We start from the raw sequence: 9,336 nt of genomic DNA on the forward strand, positions 1-9,336 counted from the left end.
TTCACCGCTCGAACATCAAACTCCACCTTGTGACAGTTGCCTCAAAGACTACCAAATGTGATGGGTAAAGAAGCTTTCCAACTTGAGCCACTACTCTGATGCAAATTTGACATCAATAACAACAAGATTGCTCCAAGTGGTCATCTTTTCCCCTTAACACTTTCAAAAGTCCTTGTTGAACTAACGCATCACTCATCTTCAATTGCCAAATACCAAAGTCATTCCTCCAACCAAATTCTTTAAATATCAAATTTAGCCAATGACACATAAAGGTTCATCATGAACGGAAAATAAAAGCTAAAATTGAAACGTAGGGTTCTGATACCACTTGTTGTACAAAAAAAATACAACACAATTATGAGTTTCTCCAATATAGGAGTAACGCTCTACCAACGAATGCTTTACTGATTACCAATGGATACAAGAGAACTCACAAACCAACTTTAGCTCTCAAATGTACAAACTTATGCCTCTTTGATCTCTGATACAAAACATCTCCTAAGGTTATCTATTTGTACCAATAGATCCCACACTCAAATCGAATTGAATACTAGAAACCAAATCCAAAACAAACTCTAGGAAGTTGTACCAATGATAGCTTGCACGCAAGCTATCCCAAACCTACTCCTTTCATTTTCATGTGTTGATTCTTGTTTTAGTTTAGGCACACGTTGATTTTATGCCAATTCCAACAGTCCGTATGGATAAAACTCTAGCCGAAGAAGCCGCCTTTGATATCGTCAGTTGTCAGTTTGCCTTGCATTATTCCTGGTATACTGAGGCGCGTGTGCAGCGAACGTTGGCTAATGTATCAGCTATGCTTGGTCCTGGCGGTACTTCCATTGGAACAATGGCGGAGCGAATGTGATTATCAAAAATCGTAGAGAAGCTGATCAAGGGTTGAGTTTTGGTAATAGCGACAATTGGATACGTTTCGATGTAGATTTTTCTGAAAAGAAAGTTTTCAAGCCCCTTTGGTATAGAGTGTAAGTTTCACCTGGAAGATGTTGTTGATTGCCCCGAATGGATTGTTCCCCTTCATGTTTTCAAATCATTGGTATCAGAGTACGATATGGAGCTAGTTTTCTGTAAGAACTCCCATGAATTTGTGCACACGAGTATATGAAAATACCAGAATATCGGAGCTAATGCGAACCATTTGTGCATCGTACCATGGTAACCGAGTTCAAAGCACGCTATAAGAAAATGAATGGGACGCAGCTTATTTGTATGTCACATTTGTTTTACTCACTAGTGATTTTTGTTTGTAGCACTTTTCAGAAGCGTTTTATTGAGAAAGAAGTTTGTTGTTTGGCATGCAACCAACTAAGTGTTTTATATTGTATAAAAGTTTTTTGAATATTATATTGAGTTTTTGGTTGTCAAATGAAAAAGCGATTTCATTCCCCCTCACCTCTCTCTCTCTCTCTCCCTTTCTCTTTCTTAGCCACCTGCATATCCATGGAGGTGGGGATTTAGATAGGATGAGATTTGAATGGCTAGTGGGAGGCGTGCTGGTCCTCGATGGAATCGAGGTCTCTGTAATTTCGTTAATTTGCAAGGAGTTAGGGTTTTTTGGAGGATGAGATTTGAATGGATTTTGAGCTTCTGTGATGGTAGGGATCAGGGGCGAATGCATTGAGGGGTAAGGGGGTCAGCTGACCCCCCAAACTTTAGTGAATGTCCAGAGATAGCTTGAGTGTTGACCCTCCGAACTTCGGGAATGTCCATAAATAACTTGGGTGTTGCCCCTTTAAAGGTTGGAGTTGCCCTTCATATATGTCCGTCAACTGCTTGATAAAATGCATTAGAGAGGTGTTGCCCCTTTATAGTATGGTCCTAATATTATTTACCTTTGACTTGTTTGTTGGTTGTGATTACAATTGTAGGTAGAAAAAAAGAACCAAGTAAAAAACTATCCAAAAATGCAAAGTAAATGAAATGGTGATCTCAGAGAATAACAAAACATCATCATTCTTGGACAAACATATTAATGGGATGCAATGATATCAAACATTGTTAGTGTATTCAAGATAAGTGTATGTATTTATTAAGCATTTATATGGAAGCAGCCTTAGAACATGTTAGTTACCCACGCAAATGAGGCATTAACAGGTGTGCAGTATGCCTTTCCAAATGACTTCAGGGCTACCAAAACTCGATGAAATGACGATACGCATCCTATTTATGTTAAAAAAAAATTTGCGCGCACTATTCTTACTGACCCCCCTAATATTATTTCCTAGATTCACCTCTGGTAGGGATTGAGGTTGTTCGAGAGGGTGGTGTCGACAAGCTCGGGCTGGTCGCCAAGAGGGTGGTCTCGACGAGCTCTTGGTCGGGTTGATTGCCTTGGGTTTTGAGGACGGAACCGGTCTGGGAGACGTGGAGATGGTGCATTGAATAGTGATGAGGACTTTGGGGTCGGAGAGGTAGAGCATTTAGGATGAGGAATGGTCGGAGGGATAGGCTTCGATGCGTATTTTGCAGAGATCGGGAGGAAAAAGGAAGAAGGAAAAACAGGGAAAAGGGCAAAAAAAAAAAGGAAAAAGAAAAAAGAAACTTCTCTCAAATTATGTTTTTATTTGGACTTGCAAAACTATGTTTTTATTTTCATTGCTTACAAAGAAACTTCTCTCAAATTCTCAATAATAGTATAGAATATGGAGGTTACTTAGTACTATGGTCTATCAGTATTTATCTTCACTTGTAAGTGAGAGGTTTTAGGTTTGATTCTCACCAAAAGCGAATTGAACCAAATTATCAATAATAGTATAGAATATGGAGGTTACTTAGTAAGCATAAACCCAACATCTGAGTTGGGCTTCAATCTCAGCCCTCACAACCCCCCAAATCCACAATCACATATTTCCTTTTATTTTTGCTCCGGAGCATTTTCAACAGTTTTGTTAAATTGATGCTACTTTGGCAGGTGAATAGTATCAAAAAATTACTTTAACTAGTCTCTTTAATTTTTCATCTTCAATAAAACTCTTCGCAGTATTAAAAAATTACTTCATTGAAGTGAAGATTACAAAGAACTACAAGTAGGAAGAAGCCTATGACTCAAAAAAAAGGCCAAAATGATGGAAGATCCAGGCGATTGATATTCTAGAGGGACAGTAGCTAAAGTAAATAAACTTGCTTACCAAGATACAAGTGAAGGCAAGTAAGACTGATAATTCACATATTTAGTATGGGTTGGGTTGGGTTTGCCATGCTCAACAATATAATGTAAGCGGAACTCTTGCCCTTCCCATCTTTGAACAAGTTGTTGGAGTTTGAATGAAATTTTAACTCAAATGTGGGGTATTATTGAAAATTTTGAGTAGAAATTTCATTGTCCCACATTGACCATTCCTAAAAGGTATGAGAATGGGATCCCGCTGGTCGTGCTCACACCATTTTCTGGGTTAAATCTTGGGGGGGGGGGGATTTGGCTTTTGTTTGGTTTTTAGCTTTTAACCTACACATTTAGCATGAGTTGGATTGAGTTTGAGAGGGGAATAAAACTTAAAATATAGCATTTAGACCAACATTGGGTTTGATCTTAGGGGCATCCTCATGCCAAATTGAACTGTATATGCGGCATCTAACTTAACATTGTAAAGGTTCTTGCGTGATCTTCTTTTGTGTTCATGTTAATGAAGCAACTTTCTCTTTTGTTAATCCTCTAACACTGTTTTCCAAACCGAGAGAATAGTTAAAGAATCAAACTTAAACTCCGGGAATGAAAGCAAGCCTTTCTCAACAGATACTCCGTCCCACCCATGAATTGGAAACTCAGTTCTAATGTTTATCCCTATGAGCTTCTGAATCAGTGCACAAAAAGGCAATTGAAAATGACTTGTTTCGGGGACAAACTGAAGTCATCTGGACCCTCCAGGGCCTCCACAGTGTTGGGGTTTAGCTTAGTGCATTTGACCAAAAAAATGCAAAAAAATAACACAATGCTATTTGTGTTGCATTTTTTTGACAAACTTGTTGACTACTACTTTTAATTAATAAATGTAATCTAAAATCATTTGGTACTACGGTCTAGCAATATTTTTCTTCACTTGTAAGTGATAGATCCTACGTTTGATTCTCACCAAAAGTGAATTTGAACCACATTATGTTAGCTCATTGTGAGACTAAACTCACCTTCCTCCCCCTTAGTATTCCGTTAAAAAAAAAAAGTAGTCTAAAGAGAAATGCTAGAGAGCCTATCTCAAAGTGAGAGATTATTTATGAATTAATTGTCACTTCAGAGTTTAACGTTAATTTTCGTGCCAATATTATAATACGTTGTGTTAAAAACCTGAGGCAACAGAGAGTTCATGAAGAGTATTACTTTTGAGAGAGTTTCCTTAGAGTATCTCCAAATGAGATGTCAAATTTTAAACATAAAATTTAAATTTGACAACTATGTGGCATTTCGATATCTTTTAAAGTTTTGCTCTTTGCCTGATATGTCGAATTAAATTATTGTTTTATTATATTAAATATTATAATAAATGTTCTAAAACAAAAAAAATAATAAAATACATTTAATAATTAATTAAAAAGATTGAAACTACTATCAATTTTGGCAGCAAGAGTGCCAATCTATATTATGCCACATCAGATTTGATTTTTAAGTAGAATAACATTATAGCAGTTTTGATGCACTTTGGTTGGGCTTAGATTTTTATTTGGTTTACTTAGTCGTGCGAGCGCGTTGTGTGCTCCCGGTAGTACACGCTTCTTGTTGCAAATCTTCAAATTTACAAACGTATCCTTGAGGAATTATTTTTTTCAAATTTCATCAAGTGAAGAAATATCACTTACTCAAATAGTTTTTTTTTTTTTTTGGAACCTGGACCATTCGAGGAGGCTCAAGCATTCACTCACGAGATTAAATCTTCTGCATCCAAATTTCGTGTGATCTCTCTGTAGCCTTAATAAATTATTGACACATATTAAATTCATAGTTATTATCTTAACTTTTCTAAATTTTTTTGTTATGAATTTAATACATGTCAATCACTCATTAGAACTTGTTGACCCTAGAAATTACAAAGCCTACGTGGCGCGCAGGCCGAGTATATTCTAAGCTAACTACGTCCTTCGGTGATTGCGGGGCGTGCCAACTCGTCGGCCGAGGCTCGGCCGAGGAGTAAATTTGATGATGCTGCGTTGGGTCGCGCTACTGACTTCTGCGTCTTGCGATTGCGGCCGAGAAAGGAACGCGTCTCGGCCTCTTGGGTTCTCGAGCCTGAAGACAAGGCTGCTATTTCTTACAAAGTTCACGAACCGAATTCGGCTTACAATGTGCCGAACGTAATAACTGTAACACCTCACCTCGCCGAGAAGGCTAATGAGATGACCTCGACCAACAAGGATTCGAAAACCCTTCTCGACCGAGACTTGGATAGGCAATCGACCGTTCTCGCCGCAGTGCTGTTGATGCCAACGGAAGATACTGCGAGACCGACCGACTCTACGGTGACAGAGCTATCTATGCCGACTTAAGATATCACCGGTTGCTTCCACAGTGCTGTTGATGCCAACGGAAGATGTGTCAGCGAAAAAGGAAAAGAAAAAAATCTCAAGTTGTGAGAGTTTGCGCAGGGCAATTTTGTATTGATTTCGTGGTCCTTTTCCATTGCTGAATGTCTTGTATTTATAGTAGCAGAACACCGAGCCCGAGTTCTAATCCTATTCGAACTAGGTTTCCTTCTCCGGATTAACGTTACCTCAATCAGTCCTATCTCTGCTAGGACTACGAATCTAGTCCTTAACTGAGCCGGATTCGCCTTCTAGTTTTACTGATCTCGTCGATGGTCCCTATTGTATTAGGACTCGACTTGCACTCTCATTTAACTGATCTAGGCCTAGAAGCCCATGAGCTGAACGCCCCCATGACTCTCTCGCCGTACGTCTTCCCGGGCCGAAAGTGATACCTCCCTCGGCCCAAACTGTTATTTTGGGCCCAAACATTGCCCCCTCGCTTTTGAGGTCCTCGGCCTGAAACCTTCGGCCGAGTTTCGGCCTTGAAGAAGCGAATCTACCACTCAGGATCCCAATACCCGAGTTCCAAGGCGCATTTATTGAACATGATCGCACGATCTTGATCCTGCTAAACCACTCGCCACGTGGCATCCCCTAACATGGCCAATCCCCGATAATGACGTCTGAAGCGTGCGCCTGCCCGAACCGTCTCGCCATTATGACCACTATCTCAATCCGCGAGCCATTTCATCAGTCCGTGAGCCCTCCCGTCATCGTGCAGGCGTCGAACCGTCTTTCGTCATTAACTTCGCCGTCACACGCGATCGTGCGCCCCCAAAACCTAAAACCGTCGGTCTTCTCAACCGCATTCCCCAAATGCTCATCATGATCAACGATTCCTCCGGTCGATTTTGCCCTTTGTTTTGAATTTCGAACGATTGCTCTTCCTCCCATTACTCTATAAATACCGAAATTTCCTCATTTGTACTTTACGTTCTCAAACTTCCTGAAATCCCCTACCCTTGCTCTCAAGTGCATTCCTCCATTCCAAGTTTTCGTCCTCAAATCCCCAACCCAGAAAACCTCCTTACGCTGTGCTTTTACAATGGCCTCCTTCATCTCCAAGCTTTCCCGGGAATGCGACCAGCATCAGAAGATCCTTGATCGGAGCTCGATCAAGAATATACGGTTCGAGAACGACATGAGCACCGTCCACCAAATCCTGGGTCCTCTCTTCAAGGCAACAATCCCGCCGACCATCACTGGTCTTCTCCAGGAACACTGCCTTACACCCTTGCTCCAAGGGTTTGAATGGTCGAGATGGGAGGCGGCAAAGCCCCAAGGCTCCTGGCCCTCGACGACCACCACCTGGGCGACCTGGGTTGTCCGAATGGAACGGCTCTTCGGCGAAAAATGGAAAATCCTGGGTATCTACGACGCCATCCTCCTTTCGTCGATGGACATTGTCCCTGACAAGGAGCTGCTCCTAGCCGCTCTATGCTTCTGGTGCTCAGCCACCAACACAATGGTCCTTCCCCTTGGTCCCATTGGTCCCACCATCCTGGACATCACCGCCATTTTGGGGACCTCGGCCACCGGGATCCCTATCGACGCGACCCTCTCCGGGCACCCGTCGAATATCGATCTAAAGACGCTCTTCGACCGTCGAGCCTTCGAGACCCTGAATAGTGACGGTCACATCCCGTCGAGGGATGAAATACAGAAGCTCCACAAGAACTTCCTCAACTACAACACCCTCTACCTTCACTTCGCCGGTCGAGGGGAAGAGGACCTGCGAGAGGGAGAGCATGAAGCCTTCCTCTTCTACTGGTACAACAAATACATTTGTTGTACCAAATCAAACAAATGTTTGGTCGAGAATATGCCAGTGGCCGAAGCCCTGGCCAGTGGTCACGTCCTGGCGCTGAGTTCTAATATTCTTGCCCACCTCTTCCGTTGCCTGGCCGAGGCGACTCTCCACACGGTGGACCCCCACCAGAATGGCCCTCTCTGGGTCTTCCAGCTCTGGTTGCAGGTGTACTTCGCCTCCCTTCGGCCGGCTATAGCTGATTTCTCAGCAACAGAGGCTCTTGGTCCTCAGCTAGCCTCCCGACCAACGCCTCCTCATCAGGCCGAAGAGGTATTTAGGTACCTCTTTGCCCTTGACGATCTCTCAAGCGACGAATTCCTGATTTGTCGTCGTCGCGATTACCCCCCCTCCATCAGACTGCCTACCTCTACGTGGGCGGCAGAGGAGGACGCCGCTCTTCGCCAAACCTGGGGGTCGTTCGTGCTTGCTCTCGACCTTCCTCTCGGCTGCGACGGGAAACGGTCGGGGTGGGAAGTGTACCATCCGAACTTCCTTGCCCGTCAGCTCGGCTATCTTCAGGGCTGTCCCGTCCCCCTTCTCTCTTCCCGCACAGTATTGAGCCGCGGACGCGAGCCTCGCTCTTCAGAGAACGAGTGCAGGACTACCGCGAAGGAGTTTCAAGAGTACTGCCAAAGATTTCGCCTACGACCGGCCACCCCAGAAACCCATTGCACTGACACCTTCGGTGAGTGGTGGGAAAATTACACTCAGGAGTTCTTCGGTGCGCCGGTCGAAGATGTACTAAGCAGGCTCTTCGGTAACCGACCTAAGAAAGCCCCGGCCCCCCACTCTCAAGGTAGTTGTTCAATTCCCCCTTTTTCTTCAACCTTGCATATTGTACGCCTTACTGAATTGTCTTTATCCTTTTAGGTAGTCGGCCTTTGAGAAAGACAGAGGCAGTTGCCGCTGCTATGGCCGGGAAAAAATCGGTCGTGGCCAAAAAGGACAAACCTGCTGGTAGGGCCGGGCTGATCAAACGGCCTCGCCAAGAGGCCGGGCCGGCTATCGAGCCTTCCCCGCCTGCCAAGCGGGTCAAGCAACTGGCGAAGAAAGGTGCACGGGAGATCCACGTTATTTCCAGCCACACGACGACTCCCAGTGCTTCCCCTTCTCCCGCCGCCGGCCATTCTGGGGTCAAGAAACAGCCGGCTTCGGCCATAGAGACGGTCCCAGCGCGGCCTGCTTCTGTGGCCGGCGAATCAGTCGTACCTCCCTCTGTCGAGAAGGCACCTGTCTCACACCAGGCGGTTCCTACGACCGAGGAAACCTCTCCCAAGAATCCAAAGCCCACGGTCTTCGTGCTGGAAGAGAGTGAGGGGAGCGACGAGATCCCGCTGGCGCGTCGTCCTCCTACTCGTCAACGAACTCCTCCAGTATCCGAGATGGCGGTTCAACCCGGCCCCTCCTCGGCTAATCGTGGCAAGCGCACGGTCGAGGAACCGATCCCGGCGGCCGAACCTCTTGTTCCTTCTCAAGACCAGGACGTCCCTGCCTCCACTGAAGCAGCTGCGCCAGTCGGCCCATCGGCAGCCGACCGTGGCAAACGCCTGCTCGAGGAACCCGAGGCCACGGCGGAATCGCCGATCCATCCTCAAGACCAAGGCTTCCACATCCCTCCACAAGAGGTTACCTCGGCTTTTGTAAGTACCTTCAATTTGCCTCCTGATTGCTTTTCTGCTTTAGAATTCTAAACAAGAAAAAACTAAATGTCAGGTGCCTGTACATTCTTTTCACCGTCAATTCTATACGCCGAAGGGCGTTATCTATATTTCCTGGCCGCCTCAGTGGCCATCAAACGTAGATAACCTCCATCGGCCTCGTGAAGTGAGAAGCAATCTGAGACACTGGGCTCGGCCATTGAGTTCTTTAGGTTCGAGCAACGACCCTGGGGACATGGCCGAGGTCTCCTCTCAGCAGGTTAAAAAACGACACCTTCTTGCTATTCTTGTCATGACTTCCTTTAAGCTTAACCTTGTTTATTCGTGCAGGCTTCA

At 44.8% G+C, this 9,336-nt stretch overlaps 1 pseudogene; it reads left to right on the plus strand.

Moving 5' to 3' along the window:
- Positions 1 to 679: 679 nt before the first annotated feature.
- On the plus strand, positions 680 to 1,271 carry LOC126588988 (mRNA cap guanine-N7 methyltransferase 1-like; annotated as a pseudogene).
- Positions 1,272 to 9,336: the final 8,065 nt, after the last annotated feature.

The sequence above is a fragment of the Malus sylvestris genome, chromosome 11, assembly GCF_916048215.2.
Source record: "Malus sylvestris chromosome 11, drMalSylv7.2, whole genome shotgun sequence".
In the NCBI taxonomy this organism is placed as follows: domain Eukaryota; kingdom Viridiplantae; phylum Streptophyta; class Magnoliopsida; order Rosales; family Rosaceae; genus Malus; species Malus sylvestris.